General features: G+C 37.2%; 1 protein-coding gene across 4 annotated transcripts in view; it reads left to right on the top strand.

Annotated features, from left to right (window-relative positions):
* GULP1 (GULP PTB domain containing engulfment adaptor 1) overlaps window positions 1–27,437 on the top strand; it is a 149,619-nt gene that overhangs the window by 36,382 nt on the left and 85,800 nt on the right. For 2 of the 4 annotated variants that reach the window (XM_068948337.1, XM_068948335.1), the window contains exon 2: window positions 19,854–19,972. The exons of the other annotated variants lie outside the window; for them this stretch is intronic. The gene's annotated coding sequence lies outside the window, so the exon portion shown is untranslated. The remainder of the gene's footprint in view (window positions 1–19,853; window positions 19,973–27,437) is intronic. 4 annotated transcript variants of the gene reach the window in all.

Below are 27,437 nucleotides of genomic sequence, written 5' to 3'. Positions count from 1 at the left end.
TTAATAGGTTGACAATTTCTTAATGCGTGTGCTTGGTTATCCTTTCCTAATAGAAGGAGACTGTTCTTATTTTTTTTGGTTCACTATGAATAACATGGCTGGCATTATACTGACCTTTTTTTTAGGGTGAGTGTAATCTGTGCTAGAGTTTCTACAGTTACCTGGTATCAAAGTTGTAGATGTACAGCAACAAATCACTTAATCTGTTAGACTAGCTACTAGTGGTTTTGTTTAGGGCTGCTAATGCAGTAAAGTATGTTACAGTGGTGGCAGGGGCTGAAAATCTACTACATGGCTGAGGAGGCAGACATGACTTTGGCAATAGGAGCCTGAAATTAATTAAAGATGATGCCTGTGGAATACCTTACATAAGTTGTTAACATTGGAACAACTTCCTTTTACTAATATTTTCAACTACCTGAAATAAGGGGTGTTAATTCTAAATTGGCTTCACTCCTCCTTAACTAGAAGGACTACATGCAGTGTTTAGCCTGGGAGAAAGCTCTGTGAGAAAACCAGTAAAGAATCTGAATCAGAGGGAGTTTGGAAAAGATGTAGGCAAACCTAGAGATGAGCTTTACTGGACTATCTACAGCAAAGGAGTGGTGGATGGCTTGAAATACTGTATTGGATAAATGTATCCCAGATAGCAAAGGTACAGACTTTTGCAAGACAATAGTACAGAAAACTACTATACAATAGTGACACTGATCACCAAATCAAACAGATATGAAACCATTCTGTTAAGGACTGGGGTGGGGGAGGGTAGCCCTTCTTGTTTTGTTTACTTTCCATGTGTGTATAAAGAAGAACCAGAAGAACTTACAACATTGTAACTGCCTCCCAAGTAATCAGGCTGACTTAGTATCTACGTTGTACTTCGGAGTGTACTGGCATTCTGCTGGTTACTGGCCACACCTAGGAGATACCGTTTAGTGATAGATTGCTTCCTATGTAGTAGTAGGAGTAATAGCAGAAACCTGAAAAATTGAAACAAGTCCAGTCTCTACATAATCAGTGTTCAGTTTATTTTACCAGTGGTCTCTTATGAGAGTAAATAATAAGTTAGTCTGACTTCACTAGGTAAGATGATTGGAATTTAGCACTTGAGTCTCCCGATTTCCTCATCTTTTTTCAGTTAGAATTGTTCTGTTTCACCACTGGAGATGCTCTGCAAGTCAAGAGGTGGGATTTGCTTTTAATTTTTGTAAAGAGAGGACTTAGGATTGTAATTTACTTTGTTAACTGAGTGTTTAGAGCTGTGGATTCTCACGGACTCAAATGTGCAAACAGGGCTTTCCCAATGTGCAGTGCCCTTAGAAAAGCTGTGCTACTATATCAGGAAATGCAACCAATAGCCACGTTTGAAAGGACACATGCAGAACACTTCCTCTCTTTCTCAAGGCTTTATATCCAGCATAATCAAAGACCTACATACATTATGAAATGTGAAATCCTAGGGCTAGTAACAATAAATGGGCTGTTATTCCAGTTTGGCATCTCTTCTGGAGTTTTTTTAGGTTAAAGACGTTCACCTGTGCGTGTGTGATTAGAGTGGCTTTGGGGATCAGTTGGAGCTGAAGAATGTGTCAGGTGTTAATGCAAAGTGGAACAGCTCTGTGTGAAGCAGAGTTATTTAGACACTATGTGGATCCACAGTTATATTGACCCATCAACTGTTCTTCTCCTTGATATACAGTAAGACTTTAACAGCATCAGTGGAACTGCTCTTTTGCTACTTTACAGTCTGAGGAGAGACTCTGAAACACCTTGCTTCCAAATCCAGGAGCTTTTGTCTCTGATAAGACTGTTCTGGAAAAGATGAGTGCAGGGAGGGGAGGTGAAGCAGTGGAGAATGGTTGCAACCATACAGGTGTAGTGACTTTTCATACCTTTTGTGTTAGCAGTATGCCTCTTAAAAGAAAGCAGCCTGAAGTTTGCAGTCGTTGTATATTTTATTTCTATTTTGTAAAAGATATCTGCATCTTCTGTTTTGTTTGAATGAAGTTTATTATGGTGCAGTATCATCAAGGTGAAATGAATCTGACAGCTGCTTCTATGAGGGAATTTTTATTTGAAGTCTCCTAGGTGGCATGTATTTCATGCTGTTTAGATGCAAGATCTTTGTGTTCTGCCAAAAAATGTGAAGTATGCATTCCAAAGTTGTTTTTTTCTTTTTTTTTAATTTAGCAGTGAAGGGGAGGTGCTTTTATGTTGTCATGGAATGGTAGATTTTTATTAATGGTAACTTTCTACTACCAGGTACTGCAGCTACTTCATTTCTACCAGTGTTGGAAATATTTTGAATATTGACCAAGGAATTAGAATTTAAATTTAATGCACTGTTTTTTTCTCTCAAAATACTGTTTGTGTCTGTCAACCTTCTGTAAGGGCTGTTAATGAAAGAGGTGAGCACTTCTGTACTGCAGATGCTACTTCTGACTGTGGTGACATTGAGAAGTTAATGTTCCTGCTCCAGGAAGTCTTAGCTCAGCTAGCTGCTTAAACTACATTTACATGGACTTTTTTCCTTCTGTTTAGTGTCTTCCAGATGCTACTGGTAGCTTTTTCAGGGCACCTGGAGTAGATGTCCTGAACCAGTCAGGCCCTTGTGAGCTCTTCTGATGTGTCTGGTTGCATTAACATTATTTGAACCATAGATTTGAGGCATTACTAATCTATGTCCGAAATAATTGGTCACTGTGAAGTCTGCCTTCTGTGGTATCTGTGAGTCTGAACTGTAGGTGCATTGTTGTTCTTGTGTATTTGCTAGAGATGGTGAATAATGTAGCATTGGTAGAGGGAATGAGGTGAAACATTAATAATGGAGTAGGTGATCTTTGCTTTATCTATATCTTAATGAAATTTGGTTTTAAAGTAGAGCCATAACCATAGTATCTGATTGCAGACAAAGTTGCTGAGAAATTGGATGACTGTAGAAGAGATCCATATTGCAGTGAGAGACTTCTTATCAGAAAGAGAAGTAGGAAATGCCCTCACTATGCTGAAAAACTATGGGTAGCAATGGGTGCCCTCATTTGGAGGGAGACATAAGAATCACTCACTAAACCAGATGCTAGATAACTCACATTGGAAGCGTCATACATTTTTAACTGTGGAGATGATTAATCTTTTGAATAAACTACCGATTGAGAGCAACACTGTAGACATCCTTTGAAATATTTAAATTGAAACTAGTTTTTGCTTTAGCTTTTCACAGGTAGAAAGATGAAAAGCAATAGCCTGTGACAGATGCAGCAGGTCCTTAAATTTAGGAATGCTTTCACTTGCTAGCTTTGTGCTCTTGCATGTTGTTGACTGCTGCAAATGGAAAGGTATTGTTTGCTTAGTATTGTCTGATGAAATGTGATCTGATGTGGGGGGTTCAAATATAAGGTCCCTAGACAACTTTTTTTTTAAACCCACTTGTCGAATGCTGTAGAAGCTTCTGCTGTCTTAGTGATACACTTAATAGGTGGCTTCTCTTTGATTTATGCTTTTTGCTTTTAGCAGATTTTCCAAAAATTCCATAATTGCCTTTGGTATTTGGGAAAAGAGCTGTTTCTTAGCACTATGACAGATGCAGATTCTTTTTCCATTTCCTATTCTTCTAATAGGCCATATCACAAGGAAGATTTGGCCTTTCATTTAATGGCAATTTTAAATTTTTATTATTTATAACTTCAGGTCTCACCCAGAAATATTTGTGTGTTCACCATCCTGTTCCATAGGAATCAACTTCAGTGTTGGAGTGCTCTGTAGCATTTATTCCTAGTGTTGTAGATACTTCTCCTTATGGGGGGAAAAATACAACACTATTTTATAGGTTTTATGAAATCCAGAGGATGAAACATCTTACATTACTTACCATTTTTCACACTGTGGGTCAGCTTTATTCCCTACTGTGTATATTTTGTTGTAGTAAAATGTTGATCTGAGACATTCTGAAGTGTTGTTATCTCTTAAATTAGAATGTTTTAGCTTTAACAGCAAAATCAGCAAGTTAGGAATGTTATCTATGATCAGGTAGCTTCTTGGTTGTTGCATTGCTTTGAGGTAGAATGACCACTGTGGTAATATTTAAGTGTCTTTGCAAGACTGTTTTCAGTCGTCTTTCTGTTTTACTTTGCTTTATGTTTGCATTCCCTTTTAAGAGTGCCTGGGGCAGGGATACTGACTGGAAGAAAGGAGGAAATAGTTCTTCCCTTGGGGCAACGGAGTCTGCTTATGGGAGGGGAATTTCCAGAGACAATGTGACACCTGGCAAGAGCTGCAGAAAGTCACAGCTCACGTGGAGCACTGAGGAGCAGCCAGCAAAGCCCTAGAGACAATTAAAAGTCCTTAGGGACTAGAAGTGACTAAGGTTAGTCTACAGACTCAGTCCTACTCACTTGACTCAAACTAAGCCCAGGAGCTGCTGGGACACTGGGCACTGGAGAAGTTATGTCTAAACCCCAGTGTTTTATTTTTGTTTGACCAATCACTTTTGAGTTTTCTTTTCTTGAGTGATTTATCACAGCTGTTCTAATACAATTGGCTTTTGAGATTTAAAGCCTCTGGATCATTTCTAGGGAGTTTGCTCTAGGAGAGGGTCTGGACAAATTCATTTCTAGCTCAGGCAAGCTTGGAGTCCTGTCAGCATCATGCAGCATCCACAGCAGTTGAGTAGGAACAGTGAACTCTAGTATTGGATGATTTGGGCAACAAAGACTATGGTTGCCATGAGCTCTACCTTTGACAGGAGTTAATTGAATTGCAAGAGTGGCTGTGTAGAATCAGACGGATGTTCTGTCTCCATGCTATCCTGTTTGCTAGTGTACTAACCATCTTCCTAAAGAGTTTGTTAGGGAAGAATATGAGAATAAGTAGCATACAGAGCCCCTCGGTGATCTGTGGGTCAAGGACTTCTTGTTGGACCAAAGATGATTTTTTTTTTTGTGTCTAAGGGTCCTTAATGGACTTTCCCACTCATAACATTGCCTAGATGCTTTTTAAGTACCTGAACATTTTGAGCACACAAAAAGCACAAGCTTTTTATCTGGGTCCAGGTTAGAAACTTTATGTGAATGCATACTGAATGCACAGGGGAAACTTGCCATAACAGTATTGATGCAGTTGCCAGACCTCAGTACTGAACTGTTTATTTCAGCATGTGGATTTAAATTGACTGTTTAACAGGTTTTGAGTATATTTTGCTGATTTCTCAGGAGTCAGCTACCTGATTAGTGGGCATCTGTTCAATGTTTTAGTGCAGCAGTTGAAATATGCAGCTAATGTATGATCATAGGTATGTATTCCTCAGTATTTGAAGGGAGTATCTGAAAAATACTGCTTTTTTTTAAATCTTAACCTATGTTCCTATTTTAAATCATTGATCGAGTGTATATGAGAATTACGTTTGAAGGCTTGTATCTTAAAAACAAAAGCAAACAAAAAACCTTTCAATCTCATTAGTTAAATGCTATGTGGCTTCCAGAAAAATGATATAGGAAAGCCTTTGAAAGCACTTCTGAAATGGAAATTGAGCACATAATGTAACTTGAGTGTCATTGCATCTGATAGAAAATCCAGTGAATAATGTGAGAGTGCATAGGTATTTTAATGGCTGTGTAGCTTGTATCACTGCTCTGATTTATAATTACATTTTTCCAACTCTGTGCACATAAGTGAACAGTTCTACTTAACTTCATAAAATAAACTGCATTTTTGTAGGAGAATGCTGTGGGAGGCATGCAGCATCTTAGAGAATTGGACTCATCAAGTTTGATTTTGCAGAGAGCAGTTGCTAGAATTCATTTTGGTCTCGTATGTAAATATAAGTTTGAATGAGACTTAAATTCAGAAGATATGCTTATATAAACTTGAAGGTATGACTTGACTTGGATTTTGGAGTATTAAAACCATATGCAAAATTTACTATTTGATTTGCACTTTTTGGTAAATGTAAATCTCCTACAAATGAAGTCCCCAAAACTGTAACAGGATAAAAAAGTGGAGTATATGTGCTAGAGGAAAAAACTTATGTGCCTGGTTTGAAGGGAGGTATTTTTGCAGAAGTGAGAGAGGGAAATGAGTTTTCAGCATAGTTTTTGGTTGTTTGATATATGAGCAGAGATGTCCAGAAGTCTTTCATAACAAATACCTTACCAAAAAAGGGGGAGGTGGGAACTAAATAGAATTTATAGCAAATGCCAAGGTTAGATGCTACTCTACTGACAGTTATCCAGAAAGACAACAAAGTATTTGGCAAGTGTATGTTACTGATGCATCTTTCACAACTGATGTAGTGGCTGTGGGGAGGGAAAAGGTGTTGGTTATCTTGGGCAATATGCAAAAGGAGCCTTGGTTGTTTTTTTAAGTCAACCCTACTCAGAATGGTTATGTTAAGGGAGGCAACATCATATGTAAAGTAGTAAGAATGTCTCAATGACTTATTGTGTGGAAGCTTTTTTCAGTACAATTCAAATCACTATTGGCCCACTTTAGCTCTTATCACTTATGTGAGCGGAGTTTTCACAATGGCAGTTCTAACATCTGTCTTTTATATGATTGCAAAGTCAATGCTTCCTGGAATAAATCTGTTGCTCAAATCTTTTCACCGTTTGCTTTATGTTTTCATCCATAAAGAATGTCCTGCTTTAGTATGTTTGTTTATGGTAGCAATATGAATTTGGTACACAGGTGTCCTTGGGATTCTGGTCTGTTTTTAGAAATCCATGTTGACAGGTGGTTCATGATTAGTAGAGCTGTGATACTTTTTTCTACAAGTGATACAAATGAAAAGAATTTTTCAAATGAAGATACCTTTAAAAGGGTTATTAACATGTTTGTGTTAATCACTTAGTTTTGTTAATAATCACATATCAGTCAATAAAAAAACACTTATTGGACTTTGGTTCATCAGAGTTCTAACTGAAAATATGCTTAGAGGGAAAGAAGCCAGCTGAGTTCCCCCCATGCACTAGCTACCTGTCAGGGGAGCTTAGGCATTAAATAGGGGGCTTAATGACTTCAGGTGACGTTCAAGGTATCCCTCACATAGGGGAAACCTGGGGTGCACTGATGTGAGCGCTCAAGAGGATTTCACATCTTATTCCACCTTACTATGATAAATAAAATTGTCTTGTCTTTGTTCACCTAACAATCTTGCTTAGGGTTAATTCTCTGTTAGGAATTCTGTAGGAAGCCCTGAAAACCTTTTGGTGGTGTTTGGTAGTAGGAGTTTGGGCATGTGTGCATGTGCATGTTCTGGAGTTTCAAGAGCTACGTTTAATGTTTTATCAATGGTATGGAAATAATTGGATGAAATGAGAGTAGAGTATCTTTCTGTTATTTACCTTCCCATACTGATGATACCATTAATGTCTTGGTATCAACTCTTGTAATTTCTGCAGATCGTTCTTGTCTAGACTAGCTTCTTCCCTACTGGCATGGTTTGACTTAATTCAATAGCCAGTAAAGTAACTAAAACAAGTGGAAAATCTGCTATGAGGCTCAGAAGTTTACTTGTCCAAAGGTTTCACTCTTGTTACTTGCTGCTTTCATATTTTGATAGTCTCTACTAAATATCTCATATCCTAGATTTTCCTGAATGTACATATCTTGATGTTTTTCCAGTTGGGCTGCGTTTCTCTTGACTTGGACTGCGTGGTTATTGCTGTGCTTCAGGGGAAGGTCAGCTGTCTTTCTGCAGTTAAATACTGGTTTTCATATACTGGTAGTTGAGGTCTGTATGAAGAAATATCTGTTTACAGTTGGACTATGCACATGTGTATATATAACCTCTTCATGATATATTTAAAAATGCTATCCATGCTGTTCTCTATATGACGAGAATGCATTGTGGCTTTATATTTGGCTGTTATAAATAGTAAGTATTTGATGTCTCCACTGAAGATTCAAATTGTTCCTAATCTGAAATCTAAAAATACAGTGATCAGGTATTTTTTTTTTTAAAGTAACTATTTCCTAGAAAAGCGAACGTAGTCAAAGAAGACTGAGTTAAAATTTCTGCAGAGACACTGGAGGGAGCTTGTGTTGTGTTAGGAGAAATCCCCTTTGAGTTGGCCTCCACTGATATCCCCTTGGAGCTGGGCTCATGTAAGCATTTATTATATCTAGATTTAGTGGTTATATCACAGTCACATCACTGGCCTTTCCCCACCCTGTCCTGTTCCCTAGAGATCCTTGGAAGGCATTTTACTTGGGGTGGTTAGCAGAGCTAGGTTTTGGGATTAATAATAATGTCTCAGCAGAGTAGCTCTATCTACTACTGATTTGTAATATTATGCAGATGTGTCTTTGTAAGAAAAAAAAAATCTCTCCCCAGAAGTGTTTTTGCACATTACATATGTGCCTAAGAATTCAGGCACATTCATTATACTGAAACATTAGTCTTTATGAAACAGTGAATATAGTATTGTCTTTGAAATCTAGGAAGCAGTGCCAAGGCTATAGTTCTGTAATACAACCTGAATTTTGCTCATACTGATTTTGTATCCTGATACTATGACGATGTGTTTGCAGGCTTGAAAAGACAATGCACGTCTTTAAGAATACGACAGAAGATAGATGAACGGTCCTGAGAAAAGCAAAATTGTACTGTTCGAACTAGTTCATCAGACTTCAACCTGCTGTAGCACCAGCTGGCAAAGCAAACGGTTATAGGCTTGAACCTATCTTTATTTGAAGCAGACGTATCTGTAATAGGCAAATAAGAAGGGATGTCCTTTGCTTTTTTTCTAATTACAAATGTTTAGTAATCCTAAAGGTTACCAAATGAAAGAATACCTGACAGTTTTTTCTGTCACATTGGGAAAAGAGGGAGTTGATTGCTGTGATATTAATTGGGGTGTGTGTGTACAAGGATTGATTCAAAGGTAGACCTGCCAAGAAGAAGCTGAGGGACTGAAGTTAAGATGTTGCAGAAGCTATTGCATTGGAGTATAGAGTAACAGTGCTGATTTTGTGTATGTAATGGTTGCCCTTGTATACAACTAGTGCTAGATTTAGACCTTTACAATAGGTTTGTGCCTAGAAATCAACTAGAAGCAGTATCTTCCCCTGTTTAGTCAAGTGTTTATCAAGCATGACATCACCAAACCTCCAACATAAAATGCAATATGCTATTGCAGTTGTATTTAACTGGAATAGTATGCTGTCTGACAGGAGCAGCAACATCAATCTGTTGCAGAGCACAGAATGCAAAGAACTTGAAGCAATCCCATGCAGGAATGGGTGGGGGGGGGTTACTGAAGGCATCGATATCTTATCATCAATCAGTATAAGCTATGACTTCTGCCATCTCAATAGAGAAGTTTTAACTGGGAAAAGGAAAGAGGGAGAAATTAAAGGTAGGATACAGCTATGAAAGGGAAAAGTGGTTTAAAAGGGGAGAGGAAAAGGTAGGAAAACAAGACTGCAAAACAATCACTAAAATCAGGATGCTTCCTGGAGATGAACTTCACAGGAAATGTGAACGTGAGTATGAAGAACTCGTGTAGCAACTAGTGCTGACTTTGTGTAAAGACAATATATACCCATTTTAAGGGTTCAAAACAAGATTTAGTGGAAGAAAAGGGCTGTACCTTATCTTCTCTCCTAACTAATTCACTGCATATCTTCCCACTTCTACAGCAAGCCAGACTGAATATGCTTTCACCAATACTGGCATCGCCAAGACCTTGGCTTGTTTATCCATTGCAATGATGACTGTGCCCAAACTGAGACAAAGCGAAATACTATGTTTCAGTGGGAGATATTAGCTAGATATCAGAAAGAGAAGGATAAAGTATATTGCCTGTGCCTGACTGGGATTGTTCTGCTTTATTCCAGTGCAAGTGGGTTCACTTAAAATCTAGAGTATATCAGTGGGGAATTTATTTGTCCTAGATTTTGTGCAGTGTTTTTGTTTTAGTTTGTTTCTTTGTTCAGTTTAAGTCATGGTAACTTATTTAGAAGGAGTAAAGGGGGTCCTGCTGGTGCCTCTGATCCACCTTGGGCATGAGAAATACTCAGGCAATTAACTTGTCTGTATTAACAGCTTTATAAAAAATATTTATGTTAGCTGAAATGGTAGGTGAAATGATACTTGTTAATTTCCTAGTGGACACTACTGCAGTGGAGTTAAATAGGAGAAAGAAGAAAAGAGTTATTTTATGTAAGTGGAATCAAAAAAACCTCTAAATACTGTAAATTTCCAGATCCCTGTAAATACTACTGAATGCCTATTCTACAGAAACTGGGGGGAGTTGCTTATTTTAGTGATGCCTCCCTGGGGAAGGATGATGTATGGCATCAAGAAAAACTGTCTTGTAACTTTTGCTTCTCTGAATATCTGCATTCACATTGACCATGGAATTCCTAATTAACTATATACAATGTTAAAAGACTCTTGTATGGAGTGTTTCTTGTATCAAAGCATCTGATTCATTTTGTTTGAAACATGTGACTGTTGAATTCATCCTATTAACAGTTTTGGTTCAGTGATAATTTTTGAACTTTATGTTTTATCAAGGTAAAATAATACATTTTTCACTAAGATTTTGACTTACACTTGCTTTACATAATGAAATTTGCAACACGAAAATTTGGAGTATATCTGGCTTTAGGTCACTGATTACAGCAAAACAGGGTTTTGTCATAGAATGTGCTTAGCAAATTGAAATCTTAGAGAGCCTTTAGAAACATAGACGAAAACTGAACTTGACTATCTTACAGATTTACCTGATAATGCATTTGAGAAGCCTTTCTAAATACTTTAAAAAGATAATTGTCATACTTGCTTCTTGCTAAAGGACTCTTAGCATTTTGTAGGTACCTATACAATACACAAAACATACAATATTTTAGAATAAAATAAGCACTGAATCATGAATTATCTCTGTACGTACTTTGGCAGTGTGGTTCCTTTGTATTGTTTCCCTCTCCTTTTCCTGGATACAATCTGTTTATTTACTTACACTTGGAAAATATCTGAAGACTGAGATTTCATTTGACCTGCTGTGTATAACCAACTCTACTACTAGAGTGGTAGTGTTCTCTACCGACTTAAATGCTGAAAGGATTTTTAATTTAAGCAGTAGCTTGCCTACATAGTTTGTCATGCTATTTACCACCTGTGTCTAATAGCAATTAGAGTACATCTGGAAAGAAAGAGCATATCTGTATGGTCAGGGCAATCAGAGATAATGCCAAGGAAGTTGCCGTAGCTCCTAAAAATGTCATAACGCCAGTGCTCCCAGAAAATATTTAGTTTGAAACTTTGGTTTTTCCCTTTTGTGTTTTCTTTTCTTTTCTGGACCACTTCCTGAGAAAGAGGATGAAGTGTCCAGGATGAAGCTGTGTGATACTTCTAATGTGTTGCTGTGGCTTGCATCAACTAAGCCAATTTTCTTTAAGGTGGATGTAAGTGAATGTGACACTAGTGCAATATTGGTATAATTCTGGGAGTCTCAGTGAAGCTCATAATACTTCTTGCACTGCCTCTATCCACAAGGGCAGTCATGATTCATGTCTTACTGTTGTTTGGATGCTCCTTGCCTGTAAATGAGGACAAAATGGATACAACTGATGGTAGATTATAATGTTATGTTTAATGCCTGGAGAAAACTCAAGTGCAGAGCAATAGTAAGGATCTTTAAAAGCCATAATCACTTTAGGGAAATACTATTGAAAATTGCAGTGTAAAGTATTATTTACTGGATACCTGACACTTATTTTCTTGGGGCTTCATTTTCTTCATCATTCCACTTAGCTGCCTAGCTTGCTTTCTTTTTATGTTTCTTGCCTGTCTGTTTCTGTTATGATACTATCATAACATAAAATAAAAAAGAATCAGAAATAGGAAATGCTATTTTAAATCCATTGAGTTCTGCTTCCAGAAAAAAATGCTGGAGATAGCATGCAGGGAAGAAAGGTTTTGGTTTTGACTTTGTCCAGGGTACCCTGATTCACAGGAGAAGTTGAGTTGTGGGAGGAGGATGCTAAGTGCTCCAGGCAATTCCAGTCTAAACTGAAATACTCAGATAGCAGGGAGATCCAGGCTGAGGTTGAAGGTCTGTATAATGGTGTGCTTAGGCCAGTACAGGGAGGCAGCAGTGATGTAATCAACAGCACTCCCAAGTGCAGGTCTATGAAGCAGTAATAGGCAGGAAGTGCTTCAGAAAATCTATAAGGACAGAACTTTTACAGCCCGACAAAGACTTAAAGCCATGGAGATTTAGTATGCAAGACCCAGAAAAACAATCTGAAAGTTCAGGTAAGCAAGCTTTGAGAGCCATGTGACTGGTAGCAGCATTCATAATATCAAAATATTAACACAGGGAATTGTTCCCCACTTGGAATAATGTAAGTTCGGTTTTTTAGAAAAAGTCACTGGGTCAGATTTCAACTTTTACGGGGAGCTAAATGAATCTGACTGATGCCTAAGAGCCCCGCTAATGGTAGGCTTTTGTATTGGCATGTGCCAGTTTCTCAACTTGGCCATCCTGATGGATTCTGCAGGATGAAATCACTCCATTAGTGTTGTTTTTTAATAGTACTCTATATATTTTAGTTGTGATCAATGTAACTTCTTTTTCAGTAATTGAATGAATGCTTAATGCTTATTCATATGCAGATGGCACTAATCTCTGGACCCTGCCAGTCCTTTGCAGTTGGGTGAACCTCAGTGAACAAAATTCTCTAGCTGTAACAGTGAAGGCATTTTTCATAAACAATTGTGAATGTTACTGAATATCTGTTGACATCACTCTTATTCATACTGAGTTTCAATAACAGCAACAGCTCAAGTAGCTAAATCTAATTTATCATAAGATAAAAATTTTTCTTTTTGATGGTTTCTTTAAGTAGGACATTCTCTCATTTGAAATGATGTCGTTACTCCACATGTGATTGTATATAGCTGTGTGGCCACTATCTATATAGCATTAAAAGAGATATCGCTTACTTGGGATCGAAGATTGAATGCTTTGAATCTTATTTTCCAGAGATAAGTTCTGTTCGTTTTATTCTTTATGTACATTAGTGCAAAGATTAAACTATCACAAATTATGCTTTCGAGGGCTCTGATGCTCAAATTATTCTATTTTATGCAGTTTTAGACTGTATCGATTTAGGCACACTGTCATCTAACCTGGCCTATCGAAATAATTTCTTGTAAATCACAAATGTAATCCAAATTGTATCACTAGATACAAACAGCTCTTCTTTAAAACTGAGTAACTTATCAATGCATTTAAGTAAAAATTGCCATCCAAACAAGAGTAAAGACCAGGATGTGTAAGTATTTCTTTCCTTAAGTCAGTTTAAGAGACAGTTAGATCACAGGTTTACAGAGAAAGACTTCTAATTTTTCTTATGTTTTTAATAAGACTACAAGAAATAGAGAATTTGCACTGAGATTGGTGTATCCAGCTGCCTACATATATTCCTGTGAATATTTTGTTCCTGACTGTGGGGGAGTGTAGAGGAGCAGGCCTTGATCTCAATCAGTTCTCTGGATTTTCAGGCATTTTAAATGATGAACCTATTAATCTGAGATGCTAAAATTTGGTGCTTGCTGAAAAGTATAAGCTTAGTCTGTCTGACTGTGACTCACCTGCATATCTTAAAGTAGAAATATATTTTTACATTTAAGGAGGACTGTGAGGATCAAGTTAAGATTGCCTGTCCTGTGAATATGTTTTAAAAACTGACACTGAAATCTCATTAAAAACAAAATTTAGGGTGTGTGGTGAAACTATTGTGGCTGCTGTTTCCAAATAATCTGCATTTATGTATTGGAGTTTAGACTCTAGTAAAGCTTAAAAATCACAGCTTTCAGGAGTGAATAATTAGGAAACTTTACCACCTGGGATGGTTGAATCTCGCCATAACCTTACACTTCATATGCATGTCAGCTTAGTGAACTGGAAAACTCCTTTCTGGCCTTCTGGCCTTCCTCACTCAACGCTCAGCTTTATTTACTTAACATACTAAGCATGAGGTTGTCCTTCTTGAAAGGAAGAGAGTCCCATAACTGGGTGTGCTGCCTATCAAGAAGCCATATAGTGTAAGGGAGACTTTAGACAGATTGCATTTCTTCAATTTGCCTTTGGTTCTTTTGAGTTTACTGTCAGGTTTGTTTTGGAGCTTCTCTGCAATCCTAAGGAGATTTTCTTTGCTCTTGTTGGAAATGCTCTAATGGGCCTAAATTTAAAAAGCAGGAGTAAAAGTAGTTGTTGCACCCTTGTGTTGTACTAATGCAACATCTATATCACATAGTGGTTTTAATTCTTCTAGGCGCTTCATCTTTTTCTCCCTCTTCCGTCACCCACCTCAGAATTTACTCTAGGCTTTTACACACTAGCATTGTGATTTAGTCAAGATTATATAATATTGTACCACAGATCAAATTTTTAATAAAATCTAGATTGTCAATAAAAACACTTGAAACAAGTTACTCTTATCTTTGGCCATCAGTTTATGGGTATGTAAGTAAAGCCCACTGCACTACGAAGTACGTATATACCAAGGTGTTGAGACAGAAGTTAAGTGACATATGTAGAATAGCAGTTTTGTATATCTATTGGACTGGAATATCTATAAGAATTATTTTCAGGACTCTGCATAAGAAGAAAGATTTCAAGTAACTTATGAAAGAAAGAGGATGAAGTATTAATAGCACTGAGTTGCTGTTAAGAATGCAACAAGGGATCTATCTATGAACTGAAGAAGGAAAATGTGCAGGGATGGGTATAATCAAAGTTGGAAAAGGGATAGTTTGAGAAGAGTTTATCCCAAATTTGGACCATCAGGACTATGGAGACAATTTTTCAATAATCATACATGGGTCTGGGATTTGTTTTTGTTTTATTTGTTTGGTGGTGGTTGGATTAGGTGTTTTGTTTTTTTGTTTTCCTGTTATGGTACAATCAGGATTATAAGTGTAGATGCATCAGATGTGCTGTACCTGTCCACAAAGAGCAAGTGTGGTTATTCATCCAGGAGTTTTTGAAGAGCAACATTTAAATGAATTGGAACATTTTGCTCTGAGATGATGTCAATAATACAGTGCCTTAAGCAGAGTTTATACCTTGACTAAAATTCCGTATCCTGCCTTCTAAAATTGGCATGGCTTTCATTAAGCTGTGATTACACAGAAGTGTCTTCACTCTCTTGAACCTTGAATAAAAATGGAGTATTTAGGGAGAGTTTTTACTATATGCTACATCTTACACATTGTGAACTGCATTCTAATAGCTAGGTTTGTTTTATGCAAGCTTTGTTTCGCATGTGTTGTATTATGTGCCTAGTACTGTCTGTTCATGATTGCTAAATCTCTTACATGTGTAAGTGAAAAAAAAATTTTTTCTTATGTAGCATACACACAAATATTTTAGTGGTATTATAATATGAATTAGATGTAAATGAGGAGAGATGTTGCTTAATGTTAAAGATACCATTTTACCACGTTCTAACAGCGTAAGAGCTGCTATTCTACTCTCAGACAAAATGTTGACATCTGTACAAGAACAGAGCTCAGAAAAGGGACTTCTGTACCTTTCTCTGATAATTCCAGTTTAAGAATTTCTCTGCATAGTTTGTGATGTCCGTCCTTTGAGCATAACTGGTGAATTGCCTTAAGTTTCTACGGCACATGTGAGTCCTTTGGCTGAGAGGTGCTCTGTAATTCTGGAAATATTGGTTGTAGTGTCTGTAAAGAATGCAATGTGAGCAAGTTTCTGAATAACAGTTTACTGGCAGGCAGCTATGTCAACTGCTCCAGCCACCTCAGGACGAATTGTAAGAAAGAAAGAGCAAAGCCATTGGGTCAGTGGTTCCCAGTTCCATTGCTCCTTTCTGATCCCATCTTCAACACTGCACTAATAAATTATGTCTTCTAGGGGGTGATAAAGCCTTCTACCTTGTTTTGCTTTTACTGTAAAAATTGTGATTGGAGTGCTGTTGTTGGTCACGAGAGAAAGTAGGGAGAGGGAGGCAAAGGTGTTTAAACTTTTTTAATTAAGCAGAATTTGACTCTCCAGAGTGAGATGTTAAGCTGGGTCTGAACCATACTTAACATATGTTTCAGATTTCGTTTCAGGTCGGTTCCTGTGTCAGTAGACAGCAAAACGTTAAAGTGAAAGCTGTCTTTAAAACCTGAATTCACAAAGGGAACTGAGTATCTAGAGCTTTTGTTGCCTTCAAAGAGATAGAAGGTGCTCAGCTAAGCAGGTTCAAGTAAAACCATGAAGTCATTACATGTGGAATTGGTTAATTTTTTATCCTTTCAGCCTGGAAGTGTTAAATAGTACATGCATAAGTAGAATCAAAAGCATGTTAGTGAAAAAGCTGAAACTATAATTTTCTACCTTTTGCTACTTTTTCTTTAAGTGAAATTTAAGACGTGGAGCATCAGTGTAAATGTAGCATTTGCTTATCAAGTTCAGTGCTGTCATGATGATGAAATGGTACAGGATGTATTTTGCATTAAATCAAGGGAAAAGTCTTTGAATTTTGTAAATCTAAAATGATCTCTTACACAAATGACCTTCAGCATTTATTTTCTTGGTACTCCTATAAAGGCATGATAGAAGCAAGTGAAATATGTGAGCCTGATGTATTGCATAAATAATAAAATCAGCTTAGCAGAATGAGAAGATAGTCAAATTATAACTTTGTGGTGCACTGTATAGCCTCAGAAAACTCCTACAGAAAATGTTCCTGATGCATGCTAGATCATTAGTCTGGTAGCTTTGGGGTCTTTTTTGGACTTGGTAACTGTTACAGGAATAGCAATGGAAGGCAGAACGCATTCTTGCTAGTTAGAGAAAGGGGATGTCTGTTACCAAGTGGGAATCGTTGCAGAATAGTCCAACTCTCCCCCTGCTCAAGCAGAGTCACCAAGAGCAGGTTGCCCAGGAGTGTGCCCAGATGGCTTTTAAATTCCAAGATGGCTTCCATTCCAAGAATGGAAACCGCGCACCCTCTGTGCAACCTGTTCCAGTGTTTGACCACCCTCATAGTGAAGAAGCATTCTTTTGTGTTCAGGTGAAATGACTTGTGTTTCAGATTGGGCCTGTTGCGTCTTGTCCTGTCACTGGTCACCACTGAAAAAAGTCTAGCTCTGCCGCCTTTGCACTCTCCCTTCAGCTATTTATACACCTTGATAAGGTTCCCCCCTCCCCTGAGCCTTCCCTTCTCCAGGCTAAACAGTCTCAACTCTCTCAGCCTTTCTGCTTATGAGAGATACTCCAGTTCCTTAATTACTATAGTAGCCCTTTACTGGATACGCTCCAGTAGCTTCATATGCCCAGCATTGGACATGGCACTCTAGATGTGGCCTCACCAGGATGAAGTAGAGGGGTGAAGGTGTATCATCTCCCTTGATCTGCTGGCAACACTCTGCCGAATGCAGCCTAGGATACCGTTGGCCACCTTTGCCACAGGAGCACATTGCTGACTCGTGATCAGCTTGTCCATCAGGACCTTCCCTGCAAAACTACTTTCTAGCAGGCATGCCCCAAGCATCTACTGGTGCATAGGGTTATTCCTCCTCAGGTGGAGAGGCAAAAAAACAGCCCTTTGATTAAGTAAACAGTGACTTGTCTATTTCTATTGAATAGACTCAAAACCAGTTAATGAAATTCTACTTGAATGAAATAGAGATATAGACTAAAGAAAATAGTATATATGAATATAAATAGCCAAGTATGACTGAAAACACAAACCAATTCAACACAAAAAGAAACAGCTATGTTGAACAAAGGTACAAGGTAGAGAAGTAGGATGAGAGCTTCTTCATCCTTGGGAAACAACTGAGAACAGAGACCTAAATAAAGCTTTGTAGGGAGTCTTGGGTAGAGCTAGATATTGTCCTCCTGAGCGACTTAGCTGAGTCGCTGAAAAGGCTAAAAAAAACCCCTAGATGTTAAGTATCATCAAGGACTTCCTTTGACTTTCACTTTTGTATCTTAATTTACAATTTCACCTTGACATACACATCCCCTATTTGCTAAGTATTTTTTAGTTTAATTTAACTGGAGGATACCTCTAGTAAGCCATCTCAGGTAATGGTAATAAGTGCAAGTCATGTTATTTCTTTGCAAGCAAAGAATCCTAGCAGATTGTGTGCAGACAAATTTGTAGAGCGCTTCTAGGGTAAAATAATTTAGGTGTGTCTCTGGGTTTGGGAGGTGTTTTCCAACAGACTGCAAAAAACTAATAGGATCATAATGAAAGTAAATCTGTCCTGAGTACCTTTGAGTGGTTTCTAGTTCTTAAACAGGATCAAAATAAATAGTTCTAGCTGTGGCTAGTGGTATCAGGTAGCAGGACATGGTAAACCCTTCCTAGCCTTAGTGGATATTAATGAGGCCCTTCAGGAAAGGGTAAGCTGAGGAAATGTCACCAGTGAAAATAGGTGATGTTGTCTTGTTGAGTTATATTACAAAAGAGTTGTGTTTTTAACTGCATCTCCTATTTATTCATTATTTATTTTGTGTTCTTTATTCATTGTACTGGAGGCTGTAATTATTTGTATTGTGGTGTTTGCTGTAGCTGAAGAGTCTTTTACATTTGTCCCACTCAACTTTGTAATTGGAAAATGAATTTAAATGTCTTGCATAGAAGAGCTTTATGATTCTTGAAAACTGACTGTAAAAAATGTAAATGAAAAATTAAACTGAAGGAGTTTGTCAGATAAGGTGCTAAATGCATTGATATTTGGTCTGGTTTTACTTGCCACGGTGACTTAAGAAAAAGGGGAAGCATGTAATTAATTTGATTGGTTTAGGTGAAAATCAACCGAGAACTAACGAAAAAATTATGAGAATTATCAATGGAAATATTATGTGATCCTTCCCCATCTTGTACCAAGATTTGAAGTGCTTTTTTCTTTTAAAAAAAAAAAAGCAACTAGTCATTACACATGTCAGAGAAATGGGTAGAGAAACAAAGAAAAACAAATTGAATCAATTCATATTTCTCTCAAAGACAAGTTTTTTTTACATTATGACAGCAAAAACTAGACTAATGAAAAGAATGTATAGATGATGTAGAGTCATTTATCGTTTCATGGATCTGGGAAGTAGTATTCCCTTGCCAGTTAGGAAAAAGTTCTATTACATAAAGGTCTTTATCTCAATACCTGAAAGTTGTTAATGTGTTCAAGAGAATTGAAGGGAATAGTATAATTAAACATCTCAGAATGAATTATCAAAAACATCGAGAATTACCTTTGTATGGCTTGTCCAAATGTTCACCAAAGAAGATAAGAGTATTTGAAAATCATCTGTAAATATCTTGAAATGCAGAACACAGACTAGATACTTAGAAGAGACAATGTCATGTGCTTCTCCGGTAAAATCAGAAACAGGGAGCAAGAGCACAGATGTCTTTATAAATAAGGTAGGATGTAATTTGTACAGGCCAATTTCCTAGCATCCACTGGGGCAAAGTTCATTCTCTTTCTCTCTAAATGGTGGGACTACTAACTTTCTCATAAAGGAGAAAGATTTTGGTGTAATGCTGCATGCCTTTGCACATCTCATGTTTAGTGGAGTTCAAATAATAAATGGTCCATTGTTCTGTGTGTTAAATGGTCTTTTTGTTGGTATAGGGCACTTCTGGATCAGGGAGCTACAGGAAAATACTTGGAATCAGAATTCCTATTGGAAGATGCAGTTCTATTGCTTTCAGCATTTTAGTTGGAATTATGTTGGGAAGGTCTCAATCAATTGAAAAGTTTTAGCTTTAAGTGTATTTCCAGTAGGCTGTTTATGTTAGAATTCTTTAAATGAAAGAATAATTTGTCTTTTAGAACACTCTAGTTCACCACTAATGTGTGGTGGTGTTTCTTTTTATTCTAGTACATGAGAAACTATAAAGCAGCAGTGACAGAAATTCAAATACTGACAAATGAGTGACTTATTCCATATGAGAACAACTGCCTGCTCTATTCCTTGGCAAGAAATTTGAATGCAAAAGGGTAAGTAGTTCTAATTGTTGCTGTTAACTACTTGACAGTAAAGGATTATGCAAATATTTGGGTTTTTTTTCAGCTGAAGGATTTTTTTTCTCTTTAAGACTGGAATGAATGATTCAAGTCAGATTTTTTTTTCCTTTCAAGTGTTTTTAACAAGGCCGAAAGGCTAAATTTAAAGCCTCTTAAGGGGGAGAGGGAAGAGCTGCTCGTGTCTGTTTCCCCTGTTCGTGAGTACCCTTGACATGGATATGCCATATCTTCGAGGGCTGACTTCAAGTTGTTGACACAAAGTGCTCTCAGCCTAAGTTATTGTGTTTCAATAACCATGCTGCTGAGGAACAGAATAATGCCTATTGCTATTATCAATGGACTAAAAATCACCCATTTCCTTTTTTGAGATGGATGCTGTTTTATGACATTGATATGTTTATAACATCTTTTCTTATGTACCTCCCTTCTCTGTACATGATTCCTCAACACTTACACTCAAAACACCACTGTAGTCCAGTGAGGCTGCAGTCTCCATGCTTCTTTAGTGTACAGAGAAAGTCTTGCCTTAGTAAAGGAGAGAGACAGCAACTGTGAAGTTTCCACTGATTTATTCGAGATAGACAGAACTTGGGAACTTATGCTGTAATGAATGAGTTATGTGTGCAGGTGGTTATGATATACTTATTTAAAACATTAAATAAAGCTGAATTCTTTGTAAGTATGGGTAGGAAACTAGGATCACTCCGAAAAATTGTTTCATTTAGCTCAGTATTATTTGAAAGGAAGGTAAGCTAAAAATATTTAGCAATTTTTCTTGTTTTGGTATATATAGATTAAAAAAAAACCATGTGTTTTGTCAATCCTTAAATTGTTAAACATTTTCCCTTGACTTGCTTATTTCAGTTGCAGCCATGTGCTTTAGAGCAAGTATATGGCATTTAATTAGATTATCAATTCAAAAATCCATTCAAGTACCCCTGTGAAAGTGTAAAAATTCAGTTTAGGCTGAGTCAGTGTATTGATGCTGCTAGCTTTCCCAAAGATTTTCTTCAATATGGTACCAAGGCAGCTCTTGCTATGATACCTTAATACCATATCCTTCTGAAAAATATTCCCATAATATCACTTCTCAAAAACATATAGCTAGTTTTCATTTCCCATCTGACCTCCATTGTGTCTCTTGATGTCCTCAACCTAGCAATTTTGGGCAAATTTGAAGCACTCGGAAATCTTCCTTCCCCCTATTCCTTTATCATATACTCTCAAATAAGTGAATGTCCTGCTCCTTCAGCAGCTCATTATTTTTAGTTCAGCCATTCTTCAGAAGGGGCATCCTTAATAGCATACCAGATGGTGTTACTTTCACTCTAATGAACCATGTGATACTGTTACTACCTATTCTAATGATCTTACAGCATTCTTAATACCTGGTGTTCACTTTTTAAAGTGGTTTCAATTCATGTTTTTCTGGGTTGTTCAAGACTTCTTAATTGAAAAGGGTGAAAAAATATGGAATGTCTGAGGGGAGAGAATGCTCTTCAGTCTTTAGCCACAGGCTGGGTCTGAGGTAGTAGAGGTGGAAGGAAACTACCTTCAATAGATTGAGGCATAAGAAAACATACTAAACAAATAATTGACTTTTAGCAGGCATTTATTACCGGACTAATTCTTTTCTTTGCAAGTTAATTTTTGCTGAAGAGCATTTTGAAAATAATTTCAGGAGTTTAGAGGGTAGAGGTGGTGTTTGATTTGGGGACCGAAAACAATCTCTCTTGCAGCATTTGTCAACTTTCTTCAGAGACCTGATGGTGGTGGTGGCGGCGGCTTTTATGTCAGTATTGGAAATTATATTTTAGTACAGGGACTTACGTTGTTAAACTACTTAAGTAGTGTTATCTCATAACCTCAGCTTGCTTTCAGAAGAGCATTCCTGAATTATGTGAGTATCGAGAGGAACCAAGATATTTCTGCAATTTGTTGGTATTGTTCTAGGCTCTCCTTGTTCTAGAACTCTTTTTGTGATAACTGATCTTGTGTTTAAAAACTAGACTGATCATGACAAGGTTGTTCTGTGGCAAAATTGCTAAAAAGATTCCTTATGCAAAGAATGCAAGAAGAGAGAGAAACTCGGAGACAGGACTTTTGTTATCGTGTACATGAAAGTCAGACAGGAGCTTCTCTAAAGATCCAGTTGAACTTCAGGCTTGCTGAAAGTACAAGACAGGGTACATAATTTTGAAAAAAACAGGTTTATTATACAGTTCTTGAGCATTTTTCAAGCAAAGGTGACTTAAATGTTCAGATAATTTTTTCCATGTTATCTCTGATAGGGTATCAAAAAGTTTTGACTTCCTTTCAACAACGAACAATTTAAGAAACCTTTACAGTTAGTGTTGTGTCAAAGCAGAAACTTTTTTCCTTGGAATGAAGGAAAGGTGTTGTGCTTGTTCTGGGGTTACTGTAATCTTTTCAGGCTGTTTCTTTAAAACTTTTAAAATAAGAGCTGCCTCTTTTGAAAAATCTTATATTTGGTATATTTGAAAGAAAAACAAATCCATTTGAGAATAAAATAATTTGGACTTCTAAAATCTTCCTCTGTCTTTGCTACTCTCCCTCCCAATACCAACCCTTTTTCTAGCTGAAATTATTTGCAGAATTAAGTAATAGTAATTCCCTCAAACTTTCTATTTTTTAGTAAACTTAGTACAAGTTAAATGGAAAAAAATTATTGCTGCTTCTGTCCCTTTCTCATAGATGTTGAACTTTAGAACCGAATTAGCCTACCGTTACAATACTGTTATGAAGTAGTCCAGGTGATCTGCAAATATTATGTTTAAAGTAAAATTCCTTGGATTTTGAATTGTTGCTATGGCGTACTGTTTTAGGATGACCAAGAATGACTTCAGTTGCCACTGTTTCTTCAAGAAGTCTGAGAGGGTGGGGATAGGCTTATATTCTGAGGATTTATGACTTCATGCTGTTACCTCCCACCTCAATCTCAGACCAGTCACGTGATTCTCCTTTCCTGGTTGGGCTGAAGGGCTGTAGGTTTTGACATTCTTTCTAAAATAAAACAAAGAGTATATAAGTCTGACTTTCTTGGACTGTTTCACTGTTTATGCAAGAGTTTTTATTCTGAAAAGTTTTTCGCATTGGGTAGCTGAGATCTGAGGGGGAGAATAATGCAAAAAAAAAAAAAATCTGAGTTTGTCACTTAAAGGATCTTATAGCCTGGGACCAAGTGGGAGGGGACGGATTCTTTCATTTTGACAACATCAACTCAATCTCTCCTACATAAGTGCTAGGATACTCCCTTTATCTCTGCACCTTCTTGCCTAAAGGGGATTGCCAGATCCACTGGAGAAAAATGCTGTTAACAGGACTGATTTCCACCAAAACAAGGAATCATTTGTAGAGGTAGATATAGTCGAAAGAGATTTAAGATGCTTAGACAGAAATTCTTGTGTAGCTTTTGCTATTTTTCAGCAGGCTTATGTATTTGGAATTCTGGAATTTAAAGACAAAGTTGTGTTTATGTGCAGAGTCCTTTTTTCTTTTTTTCCCTGTAAGAACACTGAAGTCCTTGAAATTGTGAAGGTGTATGTAGTTTTGGGGCCCATCCTTTACTGTGAGTAAAGGAGGAATTGTAAAGCTAAATTACATGGGATATGCACTGACTTGCACACAGAAATCTTTAAGGCAGGATTCGTCATTGACATTTCCAAAATCGAATGTTGGCTGGTGACAGAACCTAAAAACTCCAAGATTGTAAAGAGGTTTTAATTTCACTGTATTGCTCAGGAAGGTGTGAGATAGTTCAATGAAATGTTTTACTGTGTAGTTCTGCTGATGCTTAAGATTTGTTTTTACTGCAGCAATGTACTGTAGTAGCAAATGGTGGGAGATTTTAGTATGCATGACCTGGTTCAGCTGGACAGTGCTATTGATTATTATTTTTTCCCAATGCCTCTGGTTTAGTTGATTTTTAACTTTGTTTTCTGATTCCTGATGAGCTTGTTAATAGGTTATCATTACAGCATTGGACTCAGACATGATCTGCAAAGCAGATTTTTCCAGTGAAGAACCATGGTTCAGCTAATGCATACATAATTTAAACAGCAGTTGTGCTAATATCCTGGAGTGGAATTTGAGATACTTGAAGTCCAATAGTGTAATACTTTGAAGTAGTATTTAAGTTAAGTACTAGAGACCTGTAGGAGGGGCCAGTGGGACAAGTTACAAGTCTCATGAGGTTTTTTTCAGTAGGCATGTGAAGTAAAATTTCAAGAAAGATTAAGATGACAGTTGAATTGATGCAGAATTGTCATTTAGCATATAATCACAATTGTTTTGTTTCATCAGAGTTGCCATAATATTTGTTTAGACTACTGGTATTCATATTTTAATGGCCTATTCAAATAAATTGGATAATAAAAATGTCTTTGTGCAGTTAGAACAGGATAATGAACTCTGACTCTTGCACTTACTGATATTTTGCATTTCTTGTAAGTTTAGTACTGAGATACGTTTGGTTACTTAAAGCAATTTTTAAAAATGTTGAGAATTTGTCTCTGTTTTAGCATCTAAGCTTTTTGTAAAGCTAAACCTATATCTGAGTGGTTTAAGGAGATGGTGAATAGCAGACAAATGAATTGGATTCATATCGTAGGTCCTGAGTGTTTTGGTCCTGCTGGACTGAAGTGTGACTGTCGCATCACCTGAGTAAAGAACACTGTATACTGAAAGATTTCCTATATAAATTATTACTGAACCTAGTTTGTATTACAGTACGAATGAGTGTGGAAGCGGGCAGAGACAGTTCTACTGTTCTACTTTCTAGTGTTATTGTCAGTTCTTATCCTACCGTGTGCCAACAAAAGGTAAAACTTGACAACAGTTTTTTCCCTGACCAGTTTACTGACTGAATTTGCTATGCAGGAGTACTTGTGCTGGTGCAAGAGAAAGGCAGCAGAAGTGGGAGTAAGAGTTTTAGGTCAAGGGAATGCAAGGAACACAACTGTTCTAACACCACAGTTAAATCAAATGTGGAACTATTTATGTGAGTAGTGATAGCAAGAATCAGAGCTAAATGTGTTGGAATGACAATCCTTCTGTGAAGTAGCTTTTGGTCAGTTATGTGGTGATAAGTTAAAATGCGTGAGTGGAGTTTCTAAAAGATTAATGCCCAGATTAATTTTTTTAAGTAGCTGTGCTTTAACATGAGTAAGTCAAATGTACTGAACATGACATATTAATAGGGTGATTAATAACTATTTTATATAATGATCAGTTACAGTTATTGTTTCTTGAAATAAAACCATTTTTGTATCTGAATAGTGATCTGAGTAAAATATATTAAGACGGCTTTCAAGTGGGAGGGTGGAATTATTACACTAAACAACCTGAATTTTGAAAGTTCTACCAGTAGATCTTTAAGTGTAGAAGAAAAGCAGTAAGATCTAGTCTTAACTACAAGGTATATGCCTGATTAGGATTTTTTTTCCCCCCTATCACTTTCTTGAATCAGAAGGGAAGCATATTGTTAACCTATCAATGTTGCTGGATCTTGTGTTCAGGGGATGTAGCAATTTCCTGTGTACCAGTAGAAATCTGTCCATGTGCTTGATATTGCTGACCATGATATGTTTGTTTAAAGCACCATTTCTCCCTTTCTCTATTTCCACCAAGCTGCCACCATCCTTTTGTTCTGCCTGCCATGCAGGATCTCTACTTCCCCTTCCGTACACCTGGACTGCAGTACCATCACTGTTTATTGTGTGGTGGTGGTGTTTTTTGTTGTTGGGTCTTTTTGTTTGTGTGTTTTTTTATTCCCATTACTGCCTGTGGCAGCAGCAGTGGCAAGGAGCCAACCTGTGCTGCATCCAGCTGAGTCAGTGTCTAACTGGCTTTGCCATGTACCTAATTCCAGCTTTGCACTTTATTTCCTTGCGCCACCTGTATTACAGACATCCTCATGCCATTTAGAAGTGGCTTCTACTTGAATCCCTCCTTTTTAGAGGGACATTAAACTTTTGAAATTTTGCAAGCAATGAAGTTTCTGCTGTGTCTGATTACTTTCTTCTTTTTTGGCAATTACCTCCTTTTTTTTTTTTTAAACCAGCTTCTTACATTATTTACAGATGATATTAGGTTACACTAGTTTTAGTTCAGCACTAGGCTTTTGGCATTACTGAAAGTCAAGCAGTTAAATGATTTAAAATATCTTTATCCTGTAAACTGTTTTGCAGCATTATTAATATAAATGGGCTCATTGCAGTGCCTTTTGGGATAATGTGTAAGGACACACTCTAATTGGCCTTCAGTTTAAGGTATGGTTGTGACATATATATAGTTCTAGCTGCTTTATTCCTGCTATTTTAAATAACCATGAAAACTGAGGACTCATAGAAGAAAAGGGTTTGTCTGCACCAAGATCTACTCCGGCATTCAGAAGTGTTAACAGCTAGGAAACCTACTTGATGCGACATATGCTCAAGTCTGGGATGCCCTAGTGCATCAGTACTCCATTCTTCATAATCTAACAGAAAAACATGGATGACCTTATCCATGATACAAGCAATGAAATGGAGTTCTCCTCCCAATCGCTGAGGCTGCTCATCCAACATGATAGCTTAATGCCTCATCCTTTCTAGTTCATGAAATGCTGTGAACTGCAAGTGCAAGGGTGATGTTCAGAGCTAGAACCTTGACCATTCAGTGAGCTACAGTTTGACTGAGCTTCCTTGTCATGATATCATACAGTTTGCACTTCAATTTAACTTTCCATGTGTCCCTTTCACCTTTCTGCATTTTCTTCAGTCACTGTTATTTACTAGCATCTTCCTAATTAAACTTACATCTTCATACCATGTGAAATCATTTTTGCTGTCATTGTACTTTTGGCATTGCTTATGAATAGTATGCCTTCCTTGCTGTTTTTTGGTTTCCTGTGTTTCATCTATATTCTCTCTGGGCAGGGACCTGCTACTCTTTGCTTACATAATGACCAGTGCAATAGAGGACATTTCTTTTTGGCCTTTGGGAATGTTGTTATAATAAAAATGACTTAAGTACTATTGTGTGGTGAATCGAGTTGTATTTCAAATGTTTTTGTTCTGTGCTCCCTTCTCTCTCTGTTGCTTTGAGCCAAAGTAGCGAGATAGAAGTGGCAGAGATGACAAAGATCCATAGCTTCAGGATGCTAGGAAATAGGCAATAGCTGGATATCCTGGGATTTTATGGGTAGAGGGAAAAGAGAAAGATTCCCCTACATATACTGAACTCCAGATAATTATGGAAGCATTGAGAAAGGAAGGCTGTAGTATCTACCTTTTACCCTCTCTTTATCCTTTTTTTCACTGCCTTTAAAAAAAACAAAAACTCTACACTCATAAGCAATGTACACTTATTTCTGTGTAAAGTGTGACAGTCTTCTGTCATTCACAGTAAGTAAAGTGTTGTGTACTATTTCATTCAG

This window comes from Struthio camelus, chromosome 6 (assembly GCF_040807025.1).
Source record: "Struthio camelus isolate bStrCam1 chromosome 6, bStrCam1.hap1, whole genome shotgun sequence".
Lineage (NCBI taxonomy): Eukaryota > Metazoa > Chordata > Aves > Struthioniformes > Struthionidae > Struthio > Struthio camelus.
Note: the sequence above shows the minus strand (reverse complement) of the source record. Positions and strands in the feature narration are given on the sequence as shown.